Below are 24,518 nucleotides of genomic sequence, written 5' to 3'. Positions count from 1 at the left end.
AATACGTGTTCCTTAAAATAACGTTATTTTAATAATGAAAAGTTGTTCCGGATCGCCGGCCGTCCGACGTTGCAATCAGCTGATTGCTACACGCAATGTGTGTATGGCGGAGTGTGTGCGTAAGAGAGAGAGAGAGAGAGAGAGAGAGAGAGAGAGAGAAAGAGAGAGAGAGGGAGGATAGGAGGGACAGACATTCATACACACGCACGCACTTTTTTTCTCGCTCTCTTTCTCTCTTTTACGCAACACTCATACACTCTCTCATTCAGTCTCTCACTCACACTCTCTCGGTCACTCACTCACTCACTCACCTGCTTACTCACTTGCTCACTCACCTTGTAGCAGCGTAGCGAATCTTCATGCTATGTATTGTTGTTATCTGCTGCACGATTATGATTGCTAGAGATGCGCGACACATCGAAATTTTTTCGATTATTAGTCTCACACTCGATTGACACAATACAGATTACACGATAACGAGTTTACTGTTTATTCACTCACTATTGATTTATCGATACCAAAAATTACTTTCAAAGAAACGCGAATGCAAACAGCACATGACTCGACGCGAAGCGACGGACCGCGGAGACTGCGCGACCACAAGAGTTATGTTGCCAGAAACGCGACACGCGACATCTAACAAACGACTTGCGCGTGGCGCGTGATTGACGCGAGATAAGACGAACGATCGGCTAAAACCTTCGCATTGCGAATGCGGTAGAAAACATGAAACGTATAATGACATACTTAAAAAATTAATTATTTATTATAAATAATAACTATTTCTAATTATAATAAATAATTATTATTTTAAAAAGCATGTGTTGTACGTTATTACGTTTTCGAAATTATTGCATTCACGATGCGAAGATTTAAGTCAATCGCAAGAATAATGTAATTAAAATTACATTTGGAAAAATTTATTTTTATTCTGCTCACAATGAAATGTTCCAACGTGAAAATGTATTGGTCGCTCTGAAAAGAGCGGATTGACTAAAAAAAATTTTAAAGTAGATGCTCAAAATGCCCGCCATCCATCCTAATGAAAGCTCTCATGCGTTTTAATAAGTTTCTTTCGACGTTTTCCATTATTTCTTCGTCAATATTCCAAATAGCGAATCGTAATCTTGTCTCCAGATCTTCAATATCTTCGGGAAGCGTTTTATAAATTACTTCCTTGCAGTATCCCCATAAGAAAAAATCTAGAGGATTGAGATCCGGAGATCTTGCGGGCCAACGTATCGGGCCGTACCGACCCATCCAGCGTCCGGGAAAATTCTCGTTTAAGTAATTCGTAACGATCCTGGCGTTGTGTGGCCCAGCACCGTCTTGTTGGAAGATAATATCGTTTCTTTCAAATAATGGCACATCTTCTAAGAAATGTGGTAGATTTTCTGTTAATAAATCGACGTAGGTTCTTCCAGTTAAAATATCTGGAAGAATAACTGGACCAAGTATTTCAGTGCCCATTATTCCAGCCCATACATTAATCTTCCAACGAGTTTGAAAATTTCGAAATCGCGTGACTCTGGGATTTTCTTCGCTCCAAAAGTGCATATTATGCACATTAAAAATTCCTTCTTGTGTGAATAGCGATTCATCGCTGAATATCACACGAGAGGAATATCTGGGATCTCGATCGACGTTTCGCAGAAAATTTTCGCAAAACGTTCGTCTTGATAATCGCGGGCTTATTGATTGCATCATCGATCGTGCGTCTAATTTATACGATCTTCACTGGGGGTCTATGCCCCTCCTCGCCTCCCGCGACCAATCACTAATTAGCGTCCGCGACATTCGCGATTGGTCGCGGGAGGCGAGGAGGGGCATAGACCCCCAGCGAAGATCGTATAAATTAGACGCACGATCGATGATGCAATCAATAAGCCTGCGATTATCAGCGATTATCAATAAGCGCGAAGAAGATATGGCAGCGTACACAAGTCAAGAATATTATGACATGCTGATGGCACTTGGCGAGTGTCACGGGCAGCAAAACCCTGCTGCAAGAAGATACGCCGAATTATATCCAAACCGAAGACATCCATCGGGTTACGTCATACTTAGAGCAGCTAAAAGACTGTATGATACTGGCAGTGTCCTGCCGAACAAACACGACGCTGGGAGAAATCGCGATGTTAGAAATGTACGGAACACGGAGAGAGTCATACGTACTTTCGAGGATAATCCCGAAACAAGTATTCGGGTAGTTGCTCGAGAACATGATTTATCCTATACAACCGTACAAAGAATATTAAAAGAAGAAAAGTTGCACGCGTTTCATTATACACGCGTGCAGCATTTACGACCAGCAGATTACTCTGCAATACGAACGTTTTGCGAAAATTTTCTGCGAAACGTCGATCGAGATCCCAGATATTCCTCTCGTGTGATATTCAGCGATGAATCGCTATTCACACAAGAAGGAATTTTTAATGTGCATAATATGCACTTTTGGAGCGAAGAAAATCCCAGAGTCACGCGATTTCGAAATTTTCAAACTCGTTGGAAGATTAATGTATGGGCTGGAATAATGGGCACTGAAATACTTGGTCCAGTTATTCTTCCAGATATTTTAACTGGAAGAACCTACGTCGATTTATTAACAGAAAATCTACCACATTTCTTAGAAGATGTGCCATTATTTGAAAGAAACGATATTATCTTCCAACAAGACGGTGCTGGGCCACACAACGCCAGGATCGTTACGAATTACTTAAACGAGAATTTTCCCGGACGCTGGATGGGTCGGTACGGCCCGATACGTTGGCCCGCAAGATCTCCGGATCTCAATCCTCTAGATTTTTTCTTATGGGGATACTGCAAGGAAGTAATTTATAAAACGCTTCCCGAAGATATTGAAGATCTGGAGACAAGATTATGATTCGCTATTTGGAATATTGACGAAGAAATAATGGAAAACGTCGAAAGAAACTTATTAAAACGCATGAGAGCTTTCATTAGGATGGATGGCGGGCATTTTGAGCATCTACTTTAAAATTTTTTTTAGTCAATCCGCTCTTTTCAGAGCGACCAATACATTTTCACGTTGGAACATTTCATTGTGAGCAGAATAAAAATAAATTTTTCCAAATGTAATTTTAATTACATTATTCTTGCGATTGACTTAAATCTTCGCATCGTGAATGCAATAATTTCGAAAACGTAATAACGTACAACACATGCTTTTTAAAATAATAATTATTTATTATAATTAGAAATAGTTATTATTTATAATAAATAATTAATTTTTTAAGTATGTCATTATACGTTTCATGTTTTCTACCGCATTCGCAATGCGAAGGTTTTAGCCGATCGTTCGTCTTATCTCGCGTCAATCACGCGCCACGCGCAAGTTGTTTGTTAGATGTCGCGTGTCGCGTTTCTGGCAACATAACTCTTGTGGTCGCGCAGTCTCCGCGGTCCGTCGCTTCGCGTCGAGTCATGTGCTGTTTGCATTCGCGTTTCTTTGAAAGTAATTTTTGGTATCGATAAATCAATAGTGAGTGAATAAACAGTAAACTCGTTATCGTGTAATCTGTATTGTGTCAATCGAGTGTGAGACTAATAATCGAAAAAATTTCGATGTGTCGCGCATCTCTAGCAATCATAATCGTGCAGCAGATAACAACAATACATAGCATGAAGATTCGCTACGCTGCTACAAGGTGAGTGAGCAAGTGAGTAAGCAGGTGAGTGAGTGAGTGAGTGACCGAGAGAGTGTGAGTGAGAGACTGAATGAGAGAGTGTATGAGTGTTGCGTAAAAGAGAGAAAGAGAGCGAGAAAAAAAGTGCGTGCGTGTGTATGAATGTCTGTCCCTCCTATCCTCCCTCTCTCTCTCTTTCTCTCTCTCTCTCTCTCTCTCTCTCTCTCTCTCTCTCTCTTACGCACACACTCCGCCATACACACATTGCGTGTAGCAATCAGCTGATTGCAACGTCGGACGGCCGGCGATCCGGAACAACTTTTCATTATTAAAATAACGTTATTTTAAGGAACACGTATTTCTGACGTAATTCTAAGACATTTTCTTCTTTACCAAAATTTTATTTAAAGCATAATTTTATGTTATAAGATAAAATAGTTAGCGACTCATGCGGTGATAATCACCCGTCGGGCGGTCAGCTGCGCCTGCGCTCGCGGCACGCCGCGCCGCTCCTGCCTGCCTTCTGTATCCGACGCGTGATTTACTAACTATTTTTGCTCATAATTCAAAAACTACGCTTCAAATCAAATTTTGGTAAAGGAAAAATTGTCTTAGAATGGTGTCAGGAATACGTCATTTTAAAGACATAACGTTTTTCAGGATCGCCCTGTATATATATATATATATATATATATATATATATATATATATATATATACATGTACAGATTATATATTTTACTAGATGCAGTTTGCATATGCGCTCTAGTTATTAATTAAAAAAATACTTATTAAAAAATATTTATCCCAGAGGCGATTTATTCGTGGGCTGGTTGTTTTTAGAAATATTTCATACCAGATGCTGTTTGCATGTGCGATCTGGTTATTAAAATATTTATTTCAGAGGCGATCTATTCGTGAGCTGATTATTTTTTTTTAAAATCCAGAGGCGATCTAATTCGTGTGCTGGTGTAAAAAAAACCTACAGGCGATTTAATTCGTGTGCTGGTTATTCAAAAAAATCCAGAGGCAATTTATTCGTGGGCTGGTTGTTTTTAAAAATATTTTATACCGGATGCGGTTTGCATGTGCACTCTGGTTATTAAAATATTTATGTCAGATGCGATCTATTCATGAGCTGATTATTTAAAAAAAAAATCCAGAGGCGATCTAATTCGTGTGCTGGTTTAAAAAAAACCCAGAGGCGATTTAATTCGTGTGCTGGTTATTCAAAAAAATCCAGAGGCGATTTATTCGTGGGCTGGTTGTTTTTAAAAATATTTTATACCAGATGCGGTTTGCATGTGCGCTCTGGTTATTAAAATATTTATGTCAGAGGCGATCTATTCATGAGCTGATTATTTAAAAAAAAAATCCAGAGGCGATCTAATTCGTGTGCTGGTTTAAAAAAAACCCAGAGGCGATTTAATTCGTGTGCTGGTTATTCAAAAAAATCCAGAGGCGATTTATTCGTGGGCTGGTTGTTTTTAAAAATATTTTATACCAGATGCGGTTTTGCATGTGCGCTCTGGTTATTAAAATATTTATGTCAGAGGCGATCTATTCGTGAGCTGATTATTTTTTAAAAAAATCCAGAGGCGATCTAATTCGTGTGCTGGTGTAAAAGAACCTAGAGGCGATTTAATTCGTGTGCTGGTTATTCAAAAAAAATCCAGAGGCGATCTAATTTAATTTGTATGCTGGTTATTTAAAAAAAAATTCGAGAAGCGATCTTAATTTGTGTGCTGGTTACTAAAAATGTTTTACATCAGATACGATTTGCATGTACATTCTGATAGCGAAATTTAAACGAAATTTAATTCAGAGATCATAAAGACACTGCCTCAACTAAAAGGCATATTTGATAAGAATAAAAATCCAGATGAGATGAATCATTGGACCGATTTTTACGCGTCATAAGAGATGATTCTTATTTTGAAAGCGTGCTATATTTCGATAATTCTTATATAATTGCAGCATGTCACATAGCGACAAAAGCTAACAAATTATTGGAGCAAATTATAGTGATTGCTGGCGATTTTTTTTGATGACACCAAGCTTCGAATGTACGATAGCCTACCCGGCTGTACATATGATAAATTGGTGCCTAAAAAACAATTTATTTTCATCGCCGTTGCCTACAAATTATATAATATTTAAAAAGCTTTAACAACCTGATAGCATATGCTGTGAAATTTATGCTGCAGCTTTCGCTACACTACTATAAACTATAGCCTTAGAAGGAAATCCTTGTAAGGAAAAATATTTCAATAATGTGTAAAATGTATGAAACAACATTTTTTTTTAAATTATAGCAGAAAATTAATTACCTTTTCCAAAATGGTAAATTATTCATATATCATATTTTACATTTATCATATCTGATCACAATATTCTAATGAATATCGATAGAAAAAGACGCCTCAATCTCGTTTGCATATATCGGAGAGACGAAAAAAATACATATTATGGTTGCGTCTCACGGGAATGGGCGATGAAGGGGCCCATTATATTATTGATATAAATCTATTATTTCGATGCTTTTGAGGCAAAGAATGTAGTGTGAAAATATTTATAAATATTATTTATAAATTTTACGAATATACATTACATCAAACAATTTGCATAATACATTTTATATTGTTAGTTTTTGATTATATCGATTTAACAAACGTCGTACATAAATTGTAACTTGTAGAAAGTTATATGCAAATATCCTTTTTATTGTATGTATACAGAATGTCGCAGAGTACTATATATAAGCGCTTGTGAGGAGCGCAGTAAATTGAACAAAAAGTCCCATAGCATTTTACGATTTTCGTAATTTTTTATTATATATATAAAGAGACATAGCTAATGAGAGCAATGATAGAATTGTATTTAAATATGTATGCAATAAAGACAGATCTATACTCTAAAATCGTTGCTTGTGCGAGACGATAGAGCAGTAGAAATGCAACATATTTTTTGTTTCAATATAAATACAATTAAACACAATACAAAAAAAGCTTGTATTTCACATTGCTCTTTTTAAAATATGTATGTCTTTCTACTCTAGATAATACTGTCGGTAACATAACTATAAGTGTTGGTAATGTACTGACGCTTTTAGTTATGTTAAAAAGAGGGCGCCTACCCGTCGGAGTTCGGCCGCGACTCCGGCATCCTCTTAATAGGCCGATCAATTCCAATCCCCTTCCCATTCTCAATCCATTTCCCATTCCTTCAACTGGGGCGGAGAAAATTCTGACCTTAGCGGGATTTGAACCCGCGACTTTTCCTATGGCAGGCAAGAGCCTTACTGCCTCGGCCACACTCCGCCCCGCATATAATTCTGATTCTCTATCCTAACAATGTATGGAGAGTGAAGCCAAGAAAGAGAGAGAGAGAGAGAGAGATTGATTGATTGATTGACCTTTATTAGCTTTCTCAGCTATTTGTAGTATATGTTCGAGAAAGCAGCCTTATTGTTAAGTTGTTATGAGTACGCTTCTCGAATGTTCCAGCGAGGCGTTCGTTCTGTGTTTGGTTTTTTTTGGTGGGCCCAACGGTCGTCTTCGTCTCGAACGATCCGTTGTCGTCCCGCTATTGGTTATAGAAATCGAACGATCGATTTCTGTTTTGATTGTGTTAGATCGCGAACCTACCGGGCTTGTAATTCCCGCTCACCGAACTCACTGTGCGATTAGCTTTAGACCACGATACATCTGAAAATCTTTTGATCTTAATAAATCATCATATAGCTCAGACACTTGACTTCAAGTGAATTGTCTCCTCTCCATATCGGCGAACAAAAAAAAATAATAAAAATTATCTTTAATGCGGTCGTGTTAAAATATCGAAGGCGCGGCTACATTATTTGGTCCTTCGAGCCGGATCAGGAGAAAGATGTATTCGAAGAGACGGAGTGTGCTGTGAACATACTTAAAATTATCGTGACAACGTGCACCGTGTATCGATTTACCCGTGCTCCGGTTGCCGTGTAAAGACTTCAGTGCCGTGGTAAACGGTTCCCTAGCAAAGACAATCGAAGTCGAATAGTCGTTAGTGAAGAGGTGAATCGCGACTACGTTTCTGATAATTCCGGCCAAATTGAAGCTGCCGCGCAGTCAATATCACATCTCACACGCATTGTCAAAATTTACGTGCTTCTTAGCACACCACTCCGTTTCTCGCGCACTGCGTAATCCGTAGTTCGGCGCATTAACGGACATTCAAAGCGCTTCTTAGCGCATCTTCAAAGTTATTGTGCTCGTTAGCACAGAGCACCGCTGCGTGCGCCTCGTGTGATCCGCGGAGCCGCGCTCGTGCGTCTTAACGGACGAATTTCATCCAACGGCCTGCAGTCATGGTTGACGCTATGCAGGACCTCCTCATCGAGCAGTCGGCTATCATTGCGTCGATGACGCGAGTACTTCCCAATTTTAAAAAGATTGGTAAAGCGAATGTTACGCCGTACAAGGCGAAGAACCGACTAGACTACCTGGAAGCGTTATGGGAGAAGTGCCAGCGGCTAAACGTCCGGCTACTGCAGGTGTCCACGGCTGAGGAACAACGTACCGTCGGATACTTTACCGCGGAGGAGTTCTTCGCTGCCGAGGATGAGTACCACGCAACCGCAGATTATCTCGCCGATGTCATCGGAAAGTTCTCTAAAAATGACGCAAGCGCCGCAGCTTCGGTAAGCGATGCTTCATTACGCGACCTGTCCGGTGCGGTTTCGTTGCAATTACCGCGCATCTCGTTGCCGAAGTTTTCCGGTGATTTCGCTGGCTGGGAAAACTTTCGTGGATTATTTGAATCGCTCGTTGCCTCGAAAGATTCACTTTCGAATACTCAAAAATTACATTATTTGAAAGCCAGTGTCACGGGCGAAGCCGCGCTATTAATAAACCACCTCCAAATTGCAGACGCGAATTATGACGCTGCGTGGAAACTTCTGGTCGAAGAATATGACAATCAACGCGCGATTATTCACGCGCACATTCACGCTTTCGCCGAGCTGCCGGTCATGAAAACGAAGTCCGCTCCCGAGCTTAAAATTCTGCGCGATACAGTCGTCGCATCTTTGGCCGCGCTTAATAATTTAGAGAGGCCGGTCGATACATGGGACGACTTACTAGTCTATATAATTTCCCAGAAGTTTAGTCCACGCACGCGTAACGAGTGGAATCTGCAACGCGGAAAGACCAGCGCATATCCGACGTTTGGCGAAATCCGCGACTTCATGACATTGCGTATTCGAGGTCTGACGGACCACTCTAAGTTAAAATCAGATGTATCCGCTAATAAAAGTAAAGGTTCTCAACGCGCCTCGGTATGTACCGTAACCGCAAATAAATGCGTTAATTGCTCCGGCAATCACGGCTTAATGCAATGCGACGATTTTAAGCGTAAATCCGTCGAACAGCGAACTCAGGTTCTAAAGTTGCATAAATGCTTTTAATTGCCTCAAGGTCGGTCACTTTCCGACCAATTGCTCGAGTAAAAGCCGATGCAAATTTTGTAAACGCGCACATCACTCGCTCTTACATCGAGACGTTAATACTCGCGTGCAGAGCGTTCACGAAACTTCCGCCTCGGAAAATAAAACGTCTTCTACGCAAACGAGCGGCTCCGCCGCCTCGGACGAAACTAACGGAGACGCTGCCGCTTCTGTTCAAACGATTCACGCTCCTATTGAAACTCCGCCGAACGTGCTGTTAGCTACCGCGTGGGTCATCCTCCGCACAAATGAAAATCGGAGTTTTAAAGTGCGTGCGTTATTAGACCAAGGTTCCTCCGTTAGTTTTATATCTGAGTCCTTGTGTCAGACAATGCGCACGAAGCGTTATCGCGCGAGCCTCCCGGTGCATTGTTTCGGCGAGCGATACAGTGGCGTAGCAAAGTCTCGAGTGTCTCTTACTCTCGCGCCTCGCAACGGGCAAGGCCCTTCTGTTCCTCTAACGGCGTTCGTATATCAAAAAATTACATCTTACGCCGGTTCAAAAAGGAAATCAGCAGATTCATGGCCGCATTTACAAAATTTAACTCTCGCGGATCCTGATCCGTGCAGTAGTCACCCGATTCAACTGTTCATCGGAGCAGATTTATATGGATCATTATTAAAAGAAAAAGTAAAAAAGGGCCCGCTCGGAACGCCGACGGCCCAGCTCACAGTTTTAGGTTGGATTTTATCCGGTCCTACCGGAACCGCGGAGATAGTTGCCGTACACTCGTTAAATTGTGTATCGGATCCACCTATCGATGATCTTCTCCAAAAATTTTGGGAGATGGAGGAAATCTCTTCCGAACCTGCATTGTCAGAAGAAGATGAGCGCTGCGAGCAGCACTTTATTAAGACACATGAGCGTGACTCCGACGGCCGCTATATCGTTCGATTGCCCTTCAAGAACGGACCTCCGATCGAAGTTGGATCTTCGCGCGAAACGGCCGCGCTCCTCCTCTCAAAGTTGGAACAACGCCTCCAAAAAAATCCGGATGTCGCCAATCAATATGCCGAATTTTTACGCGAGTACAACTCTATGGGTCATATGGAGAGCGTTTCTGATAATATCGAGACAAATTTTCTGCCGGTCTATATACCGCATCACCCTGTTTTACGGGAATCTAGTAGCATGACTAAACTTCGCGTTGTTTTTAACGCGTCATGTAAAACCAGTAATGGATCTACGCTAAACGATCACCTAATGATCGGGCCTAAGCTGCAGCCCGATTTATCGTCTATTATACTCCGCTGGCGTCAATTTCGGTACGTGTACACCGCGGATATTGCAAAAATATTTCGACAGATCCGTGTTCATCGAGACGATGTCGATTTTCAACGGATTTTGTGGAGATCTCACTCAGATCAAGCCGTTCGATCGTATCGCCTATTAACCGTGACGTACGGTACAGCTCCCGCACCTTATCTATCGATACGTGTAATTAAACAACTCGCGCTCGACGACGGTCGCGATTTTCCGCGAGCTCAAGCTATCGTGCGAGACTCTATATATGTTGACGACGTTTTGTTTGGTGCCGATGATATTCCGTCGCTCCGCGAGGATCGCGATCAACTCCGAAAATTGATGTCGCGCGGCGGCTTTCATTTGCGAAAATGGGCCGCGAATACACCCGAATTGTTAGACGACATCCCTTCCGGAGAACACGAATTAGCTGTAGAACGTTCCCTCGATAAAGACGATAAGTTGAAAGTACTTGGACTTACGTGGGTACCGCGGGAGGATACTTTCCGTTTTCAACTCGCGTCGATACCCGACGGCGTAAATACGAAACGCTCAATACTATCATTTATAGCGAAATTCTTTGATCCCTTAGGGTGGGCATCTCCCGTCATCATTACCTCGAAAATAATGATACAGGAATTGTGGATACGGAAATCCGATTGGGACACTCCGATCGCAGCCGAATTACTCGAATCGTGGAGAAGATATTGCTCGGCCTTTCTAAAATTAAAAGAAATTCGCATTCCGCGATGGACGGGAGCGCATCCAAAAAATTTAGCGGTCGAATTGCATGGCTTCGCGGACGCATCTAACCGCGCGTACGCCGCTGTCGTATATTTGCGCATACTTCACTCGCTCAGTGAATTTTCCGTCGTCTTATTAACGGCAAAGTCGAAAGTCGCTCCTATCAAGACGATTAGCATACCTCGTTTGGAATTAAATTGTTTGAACTGCGATTGTTTTACTGACTCGACTACTTGAATTCGTACAAAAAACTCTGAATATGCAACCAGTCCCGACGTACGGATGGACCGACTCTTCTGTCGCGCTCGCCTGGTTACGAGGACATCCCTCTAGATGGAAAACATACGTCGCGAACCGCGTATCGGAAGTACAGACAAGAGTGCCGTCCATTAGATGGAATCACCTTCCATCTAACGAAAATCCCGCAGATTGCGCGTCTCGAGGCTTGTCGCCCGCAGAGTTCCGCGACTTTACGCTTTGGTGGTCCGGCCCTGCCTGGCTAAGTAGGCCCTCTCCCGCGTGGCCGATCCACAATAAACCTGTTCAGCAACGCAATTCAAACCGCGAGACTATCGAGTCTGAATCCCGGGCGATAGCTGTTTGTCATACTCAACGTAATCCAAAGTGGGAATTACCGAACGACATCTCAAGTTGGACGAAACTAATTAGAATCACCGCGCGCGTGAAACAATTTATTAATAACGTAAAATGCCGCGCTGCCGGATCCACGGCGCGTACGACACGCCTGTCGGCTGCCGAATTAAAGGAAGCTTCCTTGTTCTGGCTTAGCTACGTTCAGAAAATTTATTTTGCATCGGAACTGCAAGCATTAAAAAATCACACGGCTATTTCAAAATCTAGCTCCTTGCTACCGCTTCACCCTTTCCTCGGGGAAGATCAATTAATCCGCCTTGGCGGGCGGATCGATAATTCGCCTCTCAGTTTTGATGAACGGCATCCGATAATTCTACCGAAACACCGAATTTCGGATTTATTGATCGCGCAGGCTCATAAAGCTACTCTTCATGGTGGCACTCAATTGACGCTGCGTAATTTGCGCCAAAAATTTTGGATAATTTCTGCGCGCACTCGTGTCAAATATTATATACAAAATTGTGTGAAATGTGCCCGCGAGCGCGCGCGGCCATCACAACAGCTGATCTCCCTTGTCCTCGCGTCACGCCTTCCGCTCCGTTTACGCACACCGGCGTCGACTACGCCGGGCCAATGAATATTACTCCGTTCGTTGGACGACGACAAAAATCGAGAAAATATTATGTTGTCATATTTATCTGTCTCGCGACGAGGGCCGTACATTTAGAATATGTAGACGATTATGCTACTTCCGGTTTTCTCGCCGCGTTTAGGAGATTCGCTAGTCGCCGCGGTCTTCCGTCCGATGTATACAGTGACAACGGCACAAATTTTCAAGGCGCGGATCGAGAATTAAATGCGGTCTTTAAACGACTCGTTGCCGACCCGCAGATGCAAAACGCGATCGCCAATGACAATGTGAAATGGCATTTTATACCTCCCGCCGCTCCGCACTTCGGCGGACTTTGGGAAGCCGGTGTAAAAGCTTTCAAGCATCACCTTAAAAGAGTCGTGGGCTCTCGCACGTTATCGCAGATCGAGTTTGCTACGCTGCTGTGTCAAATCGAGGCTTGATTGAATTCGCGACCGATTTCAGCGCTTCACGACGATCCAAACGACTTTTCCGTTTTGACTCCGGGTTATTTTTTAATTGGTCGTCCGTTAATAAACCAACCAGAGGAATCGACTCTCGAAATCAATCCGAACCGCCTGTCTCGATGGCAGCAAGTGCGCGCAATGCTCGAACATATCTGGCGATCTTGGTCGTCTGACTACCTGCATACATTACAGCAACGAAGTAAATGGCAGAAAAATCAACCGGAGATAAAAATAAACGAGCTTGTTTTATTGAAAAATAACTTACTCCCGCCTTCAAAATGGCTACTCGTCCGTGTAGTGACAATACGTACCGCCAAGACGACGTTAAAGCGACCAATTACGCAGATTTGTCGGCTGCCGATCCCCTGTGACACTGACTCTTAAAATTCGCTTATTTTAAGCTATTAATTGATTTGTATCGTTTCATGAATAAATGTACTGCTCGTTTCAAGCGTCCAGCTCGACTCGAGCTTGCGTATACCGCCTAATTGTATATATTTAGTTACGTATCATGGCGTACCTATGTAATCAACGTATTAATAAAAATAACGTTCGATCGATCGGTTGCGAGACATAGCCTTTGTCGAACTAATTAATCAAATTTCGTTGAATCTGGCTATCGCGACTGGTTGAGTAGCGTTGTCATTTATTGTTTGTACTTTACATAACTGCGTGCCTCCATACAGATAGTCCCTTGAATGTAAAAGGAAGCTCTTGTATGTGGTCAAATATCGAGATTAATGTAGCATTGTCCCCCTACATACTAATTTTAATTAAACTATCAACTTGGTCGAGCCATCAGACTTCAGATCACCGAGGCTAATACCAATTAAGCGACCAGGAGTGAGCGACTTATTTCATAAACTACCCGTTATACGAGGCGAGCGGGATTTTCGAGAAAGCAGCCTTATTGTTAAGTTGTTATGAGTACGCTTCTCGAATGTTCCAAGAGCGAGGCGTTCGTTCTGTGTTTGGTTTTTTTGGTGGGCCCAACGGTCGTCTTCGTCTCGAACGATCCGTTGTCGTCCCGCTATTGGTTATAGAAATCGAACGATCGATTTCTGTTTTGATTGTGTTAGATCGCGAACCTACCGGGCTTGTAATTCCCGCTCTCCGAACTCACTGTGCGATTAGCTTTAGACCACGACACATCTGAAAGTCTTTTGATCTTAATAAATCATCATATAGCTCAGACACTTGACTTCAAGTGAATTGTCTCCTCTCCATATCGGCGAACAAAAAAAAATAATAAAAATTATCTTTAATGCGGTCGTGTTAAAATATCGAAGGCGCGGCTACAGTATACAATTTTAAATTACATTAAATAATATTAAATAATATATATTCCTTTAACATTCGCTTAAATGGTTTGATCCTATCACAATGTTTCATTTCGGCTGGTAAATCATTATATAATTTCACTCCTTCATAAAACATACTCTTTTGCGCACTTCTTGTTCCGCGAAATTGTATTGCAATATCTCCGGCCTGTCGCGTTTGCAATATCTCCGGCCTGTCTTTCACTTACATTTCCTACTATTTCTAGTCTATTTCGTAGCTGCTCTGTCAGCAAATTCCTTACAATCTTAAAAATAAATAAACATACATTATAATATAACCTCTGTCTTACGGACATGAACTGCAACGCTTGCAGTATATGTTTCACTTTGGTATACCTATCACACTGTAATATAACCCTCATTGCCCGATTTTGCGCTACTTGCAATTTATCCAGCTGTGTTTCTCCCATATCCATTAACAACGTTGCACAATATTCGAAGTGAGATGCTATGTGATTGCCTTATATACAATACATCTAGTATATGCCGATATACAATTTCCTATTCTATTTAAAAAACTCGTCTTCTTTCCTATTTTTTTTAACATATGGTCACAATGATCTTTAAATCGAAGTTTATCATCAATAATTATTCCTAGGTATTTCATTATCTCTACTCGTTCTATCTCAGTTCCGTCCAAGCAATTCAATACAATATTTCCTTTCAGTTCCTTTCTTACACTCCTAACTATCATATATTTCGTTTTTCCTGCATTCATTTTCAACTTATTTATATTCATCCATTTTTCTACCATATTAAATGCCATATTCATTTCTGACTCTAACTGCTCACTACTTTCACCAGCTACATATATTAATGTATCATCCGCAAACATTTTTATACTACATCAAGTTTCATCTCGAGTACAATTTTTCGCAATATGAAAATAACCCCAGCATTTAAAACATCTTTTAACACTAATATGATTAAACACAGGGCACTTATTCCATCCTACTTAGTTTTCCTTTACTCAATATTAATTCATATGTTTTTTTATCTGTTTCAATTATTACAGAACCTCCTTCCTTTCCTCTTTTTCGGGATTTACTATCATCATTTTTCTTCTCTTTAATTATTCTCTTCACAATTCTCATTTGAAATCCTTCATTCGCCGCCATTTTATTTTGCTTTTTAATTGTATCTATTAAATTATCATTATTCAATTTATTTCCTCTTCACTAATATTGACAATCTTTATCTTCGGTTTTATTTGCGGTGACTCCGTAACCTTGAAATTCTCACCCAACTTGGCTTGTACCGTAGTCTTTAATTTTTCCATCTCCTCTTCTGTCTCACAACCCAGAATAACTGTTCCTTTGCTTCCTTTTCTTAACTTTGTTATTCCCACAGCCATGTTCTTGATATCTACTTTTTCTTTTATCATTTTTTTTGTAGCTTCACTTTCCTGTTGCATCTTAGGTTTAATAATTATAATATTTTCATTTTTCTTCTCTTTCATTGCTTCAACCGGGCATACAACGTTTGTAATAATATTTGTACATTTTGTTCGGCCCATACTCATACTATTCAACACATTAGGATCTTTTCCTATATGTTGGAAAAAATTAAGAATTTCTTTTGCCGTTTGATAGGGAATATTTTTCTCAGCAATTAATGCGGCATATCTGATTTCCGCTGATTTCTTACGCTCATTAAAAGATAAAAGTGATTCATTAATTTGTATATTCGAATCCTCATTCGAAACTCTTGTTTCAATATAATTTTTTTCTTTATTTATATGAACATTAGATTCTGCGTGACGATAGATTTGCGATAAATCGCCAGCGATAGATTTATCACAAATCGAACAAAAAATAAGCTTGCATCATGTGGCACTTTACGTAACTAACATTTAAATTGCTGAATTTCTAACCATTTTTGTCGAAATTTTGATTTACGCAATTTTTTTATTGGCGAATCAACATTATTATTATCAGTTAGCGTATTTACCTTCATATTATTTTTGTGACACGCAGAATCCGCATGTCTTGATAGTGTTGAATTGCACGAATAATTATTATTGCATATACTACAATAATAAAGACTATCGTCGGATGGTACTTTGCGTATCCAAGATTTATATCGATCATCACTAAGCCAAGCTTCTAAAAAATTTCGCTTACGTTTTTTAGTTAATTGATCACACATTTTGATTATCTATTCTTAACTTAATTTACTCTTAACTCGTCGGCACAAGTAATATCACCAATCTTTTGTCAATTGCTTTAAACTATCTTTTGACTGGGTCACGAACGTATTCGCAAGACGAGCACAGTCAACAATAATCAACAATTAGTCGATAACAGTCGACATGAGTCGAGAAAAAACAATGTCAAACACATATAATATTTTGAATATATATTTGAATATACAGGGTGTCCTAGACCACCTGTACATCCCTTTTAAAATGAAAATAAATGGCTTTTATCAAAAATCGCGAACAATTTTTAAGTAAATCGGGTACGCTCTATCAAATGGTGATATTTTCAACTTTTGATTCCGACCGGAAATACGCCATCTGAATCGGAAGTTGAATTTTTTTAGGGGAACATGGTACTTTTTATTACAGATTCGAATTGTACATGAAAAAATAAGAAACTTTTGTATCAAACGTTTTTTCTGAAAGTGCCTCTGTCAATCTTAAGGCCCATCTACATCTATCGTAATGTCTATCGTAAGCTTCTTACGGCGATCGTAACGCTCGTCGTAACAGTTGTCGTAAGCTTATCGTAAGAGTTGACTCAACTTGAACTCTTACGATTGCGACGATGATTGCGACGATGATTGCGACGATGATTGCGAGGTTAGATGGAATCCACGAATATTGCGAGGTCGATTAATGGGCCGAATCCACCATCTTCGTTTTCGTTTTTGTCGAATTTGTATTAATAAACATAATTGTATTATTAATACTGCAGCACATATAATAATTAATTTATTCCTATTCATGATATAAAATGGTTATCTGTTACATTCTTACGATTTTATGTAGACAGACAATGCTTACGACAACTTTTTTTTTACGATTACGATCGCTTACGATGAAATGTTACGATAGATGTAGACTGCGCTTTACAGTTTCAGTCTTACAGTTACTTTCAAGGTCAATTTTAAGATTGACAGAGGCACTTTCAGAAAAAACGTTTGATACAAAAGTTTCTTATTTTTTCACGTACAATTCGAATCTGTAATAAAAAGTACCATGTTCCCCTAAAAAAATTCAACTTCCGATCCGGATGACGTGTTTTCGGTCGAAATAAAAAGTTGAAAATATCACCATTTGATAGAGCGTATCCGATTTACTTAAAAATTGTTCACGATTTTTAATAAAAGCCATTTATTTTCATTTTAAAAGGGGTGTACGGGTGGTCTGGGATACCCTGTATATTTCACTTTTATACCTCTATTTTTGTAATATAACATTTATCTTTTTATGTAAAAATTTATTTATTAATTATTATTTATTAATGTTATACATTCTTTTATACAATATATAAAGTTTAAAAAAAAAAGAATTAATAGGGAAAGATTATAGGGAAAGATTATGTGATAATAAACGTCACACATGTTGCATCGCCAACTCGCCAGCAAGGCTACCAGATTGCATACGCTGCGTCCAGCGGCGGCACGATTTGTATCCCCACCACTTTCGCACATTAAGGCATGAGCTCTCATCCGTGTACGCTCGACGTTCGGCCACTTTCGGTTATCTTCGGTTTACAGAGGAAGACGGATAGATTAGCTTCTCTCCTGAGAGGTCTATTGTATCTTACCTATCTCTCTGAATACAATAGCTATGTGATCCTCGAAATCTCGAGCTGGCGACTCGCCATAAAAAAAAATTAACCGTCTGCGGTTAATTTTTGGAGCTCTGGGGCTCCTCTCACAAAAGAAGATACGCCTATAACAGTCTTCGAACTAATGCGATCTTTGACCGATAAGCCATGACTCGCAGGACGCAGGACCAGTGCCGTGGCCTTATATACTGTCTTAGATGGATCCCATTTTCGGGTTAGGTATTTTCCTTTTCACCACCTAGCGGCAAGGCGTGAAACTCATGGAAATATATGAATATCCATTGGATATCTTTGGTAGCTACTTGGTGGCTTCACACTCAAAAAAACGAACTACTAAATTTTAGCAAAATATTTGAACATCTTTTAATGGCAACAAATCAGCAAAAAATTACTGTATTAATATGAAATAAAGCTCAAATTAAACAATCCTCTTAAAAATTTAAAAAACCAAATTTGAGTTACAAAAAATGTTTTACAAAATGAGAAATGCTGAAGATAGACTTTAAGAAATAGGAAACAAATTTTTTTTAAACCGCTGCATTGCTCAGGAAAATCGGCTCCCTGATACAAAAATGTTTTTAAGCTTATTTATTTCTTAACAAATCTATATTTTAATAAATTTTCTACCTTTTATAATAAAGTTACACCGTTTTGAAGAAAATGTTACAAAATGAAACTATCCTTGTAAAATCTGCAATTCAGAAACAAATTATCATGGAAAAAACAAATTATCATGGTTAATTTCTTTTTCAAAAAAAGAAATTAAAATGTAACTTGATGCAAGATGCTTCATAGAGATAGATGGTCAGATTCAAATCTTTCCTCAAAACGATATAACTTTATCAAAAAAGAACATAGAAAATTGATTAAAATATGAATTTATTAGGAAAATAAGCTTAAAAACCTATACATTTTTGTACCAGGAAACAAAAATTTTTGTAAAATTTTTGTATCAGTTAAAAAAAAAATTTGTTTCTCATTCCTCAAAGTCTATCTTCAACGCCCGTTATTTTAAAATATTTTTTGTAAAATATTTTTTGTAACTCAAATTTGTGTTTTTACTATTTAAAAGAAATGTTCAGGCTTTAATTTGAGTTTTGTTTCATCTTAATACGATGATTTTTCGCTGATTTATTGTTATTGAAAGATGTTAAAAAATTGTGCTAAAATTTAGTGGCCCGTATTTTTTGTGTGTGAATGTAGATATGTGGATAACATGTGTACATCCAGTGGATATTTCTGGTAGCTACTTAGTGGATATAGATATGTGGATGTTATATATATCTACTAGTTATCTATAGAGGATATGGACTTCATATAGACATTTAGACATTTATTAGATATCTATTAGATAAATTTTTTTCATGTGGGTAGGTAAGAATTAATTATTTAAATAATACTTAGAAATTACATTTTTAGTTTATGTTAAGAGAAATGTGTACACACCCAAACAGCACCAAGTTTACCCAAAGTATAAATTATAGTTAAGTTCTATTTATTATATATTTAAATTCCATTCTCTCATACACACAAGTATCGAATAGATATGTCAATTTCAGAAAGACAAGACAGACAAAAAATGTACACTGTAATGTATATACTTAAGAAATCTGATAAGTATTTAAAAGACAAATCTACTGTTGTGGAGGATCTAAAAGAAATATGCCATGAGTGATACTACTTTACTATGTTAATTAATACTATGTTAATTAAGGATTCCTCTTTCTTGGATACGTTGCAGATTGATAAAAATGAAGACAAAGATAAGAGCCAAGTATTTATTTTAGAAATTTTAATTTTTCTTCAGATTATTCATGTAATTAATTTTTTTAAAACAGTGTTATATCTCTATTAGTTATCTCTATTATGCTTATTTATTTTCAATATTCTTAAATTAATTCTGTTTGTGTTTAATGTTCTCTTCTCTTAGTTTTGTAATTAATAAATGATTTTACATGTTTTTATGCATAAGATTAATTATTTGGAGAGAAATTGTGAGAAAAATCATATACATTCAAATAATTTTTTATAAAAATATGAAAATAATTAGTTAATTGTGGTGTATTTTTACTTAGATCGAACGAATTGCAGTATGGGAAAAATCTTGGAAATCAGTCGTGACGCATGCTTTCGAGAGAAACTTGGTTTATCAGAAACAAAAGAGACTGATGTTGAAACCCGATTTTAAAGCATTGCCTTCGTTTTTGCAAGTACTGCCGAAGGAAGCATTAATGCGATTCTATGCGAAATTAACCAATTGGCCAGATTCTCCGCGTACAGCACTTCTATGACGAACTTATATGTATATAACACTAAGAAATACATTTATAAAAAATATCAGGTATATAATGCACATATCAAAATTGTTTGTTTTATCTTCTTTATGTTACTTATAGTTATTGCACATTTTCTATATTTTTTTTATTTCGTTATATTCTAATATATTTTATCTTAATTGTGTGCAAAAAAAGAATATTCTTAAATATAGTATTGTTAATCAAGCTTATCTTTATGTTTTAGTTTATAAACTTTATGTTTTAGTTTCAGCGAAAGATAAAAGCCGGTATCGTGGAAAACTGGAAAACTTCAAATTTACAAAAAATATTTGCAATGGTACATGCGGGAAAAGTCCGTTGACAACAGTAACGGGCGTGTTAAATGGCAGCAACTCGCTCAGGAAGCTAAACAATCCGGTATTTGTTCCGAAATGATTGTGTCAGAATGGTCGTAATGTTCTGCTGAATATTGGCGATTTCTGTATAAAATCTGTATAAAATCATCCTGAACGATGTGAAAATTTTTCATGTACCCAAACTTGAATCCGAGCGGCAAATACCTGTATTTTACGTACTCTTCAAAAAACAGACTCAGAAATCATTTCTTAACAGAGGCGATCAAACCACATTCTTATTTATACAGATTGTACAAAGATTCTAAAAACGTTGACTTTTAAACCGATTCTTTTGCTGATGTTCTTTTCTCGCCACCGCGTCCCTGGATTCATATAGATACCGGTAACTATCTATGTTCCAAGACAAGCTTCATTCGTAATCCGTATATGACACCGACACTCTTGTTAAGAAATACACCGATGAAACAATTATATCCTGCGTTCGAGTGTTTGAATCAACTAGATTCTATTCCATGGAGAATCAACGTGCCCGTGTTGGATATTCCAATTTAGATTCGAAAAGGAGGTTCGCAAAAACTGGACGTACCTCACCCTTGTCGCTATCGTCTTTGTCCGAATTAATCTCGTCAAGTGACATAGATAAAAGTAAGATAATGAAATTGGTGTTTCAACTCAAGCGCAAGAAGAATGAAATGTACTCGCTTTGGTGCAATTGTCTCTATAAATTATACCTCGCTAATCATTTTACAGATAAGGTATTCTGGTTGCCGCACAATTTAGATTTTAGAGGCAAAGCTTAGAGACCGGTGCCACCTCATCTGACTCATCTCGCCTCAAACTTGAACCGCTCGATTCTCATGTTCGCTCGGGAAAGACCTTTAGGTCCAAAGGATCTGGACTGGTTGAAAATTCACGTGATAAATTTGACCGGTATGAAGAAAAGGAAATCGATAGTCGAACAGAAAATTCGCAAACGAAATATTGACTTGATTGTAGATAACGCGAGAAATCCCTTGATGGAAGAAATGTAGTGGACTAAGTCCGACGAACCGTGGCAGACTCTGGCGGTATGTAAAGAAATAGACAATGCCCTGCAGTCTCCAAACGTGGAAAAGTACATCTGCAGATTATCGATTTATCAAAACGGCAGTTGCAACGGGTTGCAACATTACGTCGCTCTCGGGACAGATCGGAGCGGAAAGCGTAAATTTATATCCGTCATATATATGCCGCAGGATGTATATAACTAATATAGTTGAGTACAGAAAGATTGACGCGGAGGCCGGCGATAAAGTAGCTAAAGCCTTGGAAGGATACACACGTCACGAAAAAGGTCATCAAGCAGACAGTGATTACCATGGTGTACGGTGTTACAAAGTTTGACGGTAGACTTCAGATTGCCCAGCAATTGAACGACTTGAAAAAGTTCAATCAGGATTATACTTGGAGCGGCAGTCTATATTCGAAATATGTTCACGAGTGTAAAAGAGATTCAGGATTGGTTTACGGACTGCGTCCGCGTCATCTCAACTAGATGTAATCAGTATGTGCAATAGGTGACGCCGTTAGGTCTTCCGGTCTTGCAACCGTATTTCAAGCGTATCAAGTTGCTTAATCAAAATAAACTTATTTATCCTCGTTAATTTTTGTTTATGGGTAGAGTTGAAAAAAAGGAAAAAATTTTCATTTCGTACGTTTACACTAGTAACATCTTTGACTGATCATTTACTACTAACTGGTAACATCATTGAAAATAATTTAGTTATTGCATAATAGTGTTACTTGTTTTTCCTTTTAATATGACTTATCAACTGTAATGTAATCTTATCTATATCTCTTTCATTACACTAAAAGAATAAAAAGCTGCTTTGATTAAAAGTTATGAAATTACTTGTATAATAATTTTATGAAAAATGCCAGTTTACAAGATAAAAATTTCAAATCTAATTCCTCAAAATTATACTATCTAATCGCAAGAACTTTCTTTGAAATTATTTCTTATGTATTTATTCTTGTTCGTTTTCATCAAATTTACATACATAATACAAATATACGCCATTTGTAAGAAGCCGGATACTCTGAAGCAAAAGAATGTCGAAATTCATCCATTCTTTGGATTCTAGTTATATGATGCTGACGAGCGAACAAGTGGGGATTATGTTTATATCAATACATGATTGTTCCTGGACGCATGCATGGCATCATAGATATTATGAACAGAGTAAGCAACATTATGGAGGTATATAGGTTTTATTGTGATTTTTTTTTTAAAATACATTCCATTTTCTTTAGATATGTCGAGAGCAATTCATTGCGCTTCACCGTGAGCTTATTCTCGAAAATTTCCCAGTTCCTTTGAAACCGATATGAAAAGTACTTTACAAGCGACCAGAGATAAGTTGCGAGTTACGAAAAAAATTTAAAGATTAAAAATCAAGATACACATGCAAAAATTGTAAAAAACTAAGAGAAAATGAAATACTACTCATTAACATATTACTTAATTAAAATTTAGGCTTGTAAAACAAAGAGACGATGATCTTTCACTGGAGAATTTTAAGAAGTTAACAAAAGTTGATTTTGACAATAAAGTTCAATCATCTCGATACTTCTTCAGTTGAAATTTAAATGTAGTTACATTGTTAAACATTATATTGTTATGAATATCAACTTTAAAATAAAAATAAAAAACTTGAAATAACGTTTCTAAATGTCTTTTGATATACAGAGTGATTCTGAACAAACATTTGTCTTTAAAATATCAAATTCTTGAATGAGTTTTAAGACGATTTTTCCTTTTGCAAAATTTTGCCCGGAGCTTAGTTTTTAAACTATAAAGGAAAATAGTTAACTAATCACGGAACGAGTATGAGAGGTAGACAGGGACGGCGCGATATAGGCGATTACGTGGGGCGCTCGCCGCGATCAGCTGATTGCTATACGCGATGAGTGTAGTAATCAGTGTGTGTGTGAGAATGTGCACGCACACACATACACATACACACACACTGATTGTTACACTCGCGTATAACAATCAGCTGATCGCGGCGAGCGCCCCACGTAATCGCCTATATCGCGCCGTCCCTGCCTACCTCTTGTACTCGTTCCGTAATTAGTTAACTATTTTCCTTTATAGTTTAAAAACTAAGCTCCGGGCAAAATTTTGCAAGAGGAAAAATCGACTTAGAATTCATTCAAGAATTTGATATTTTAAAGACAAATGTTTGTTCAGAATCATCCTGTATATGCAAAATATATGCATCGAGAAGAAAAATCGTTAAACTTGATTTTATTTAGTTCATCTTTCTGAACCATCTAGTTGAAGTATTTAAATATTTGACTTAAATACTGAATATTCTAAATAACGACATGATAATCAACTAAACACATTTGATCAAATGCATGACATTTTCTCAGAATGAAATAAATATAATAATCATATTATACGAATAAATAAAAAGGCGAAATGTAAAAAAAATAAATAATTGTAATTGGTAGAAGACATAATTGAAGCAGATATTGACAACAATATCCCAGTAAGCAAAATGTTAGCAGGTTGGCAGCAGATTGGCAGCAAATTCGATCAGAATCCCACACCAGAACCATAGCCATCTGTGTCCGCATTAAGCTTTTGTTTTGGTGACAGAGTCTGTAAAACATAACCTGTCAACAAACTGTCGGCAGAAACCGAGCAGGATCTGCGCGATGCAATTTGATGTTAGATTGCCAGCAGAAACCGAGCAGAATCTGTGCATGCAACCTGATGGCAAATTGACAGCAGAAACTGCACAAGATTTGCGCTTACTTTTATTAATATTATATAAATGCAACAAACTTGATTATTACAAGTGCTAAATAAAAATATTATCGGCAAGTTAATTACAATTTTCTTCTAAAATGACATATATGTCATATGTTATATCGTAATATATGTTAATG

At 38.1% G+C, this 24,518-nt stretch overlaps 3 pseudogenes across 1 annotated transcript in view; 1 reads left to right on the top strand and 2 right to left on the bottom strand.

Annotated features, from left to right (window-relative positions):
* Positions 1-24,518, bottom strand: part of LOC145964077 (F-box only protein 21-like) — a 365,010-nt pseudogene that overhangs the window by 123,275 nt on the left and 217,217 nt on the right. The window lies entirely within an intron of this gene.
* On the bottom strand, positions 15,092-15,666 carry LOC145964570 (uncharacterized; annotated as a pseudogene).
* Positions 19,650-23,200, top strand: LOC145964569 (DNA-directed RNA polymerase, mitochondrial-like; annotated as a pseudogene).

The sequence above is a fragment of the Camponotus vicinus genome, unplaced genomic scaffold (assembly GCF_025532165.1).
Source record: "Camponotus vicinus isolate PSW18456_S1 unplaced genomic scaffold, iyCamVici1.0 SCAF_13, whole genome shotgun sequence".
In the NCBI taxonomy this organism is placed as follows: domain Eukaryota; kingdom Metazoa; phylum Arthropoda; class Insecta; order Hymenoptera; family Formicidae; genus Camponotus; species Camponotus vicinus.
Note: the sequence above shows the minus strand (reverse complement) of the source record. Positions and strands in the feature narration are given on the sequence as shown.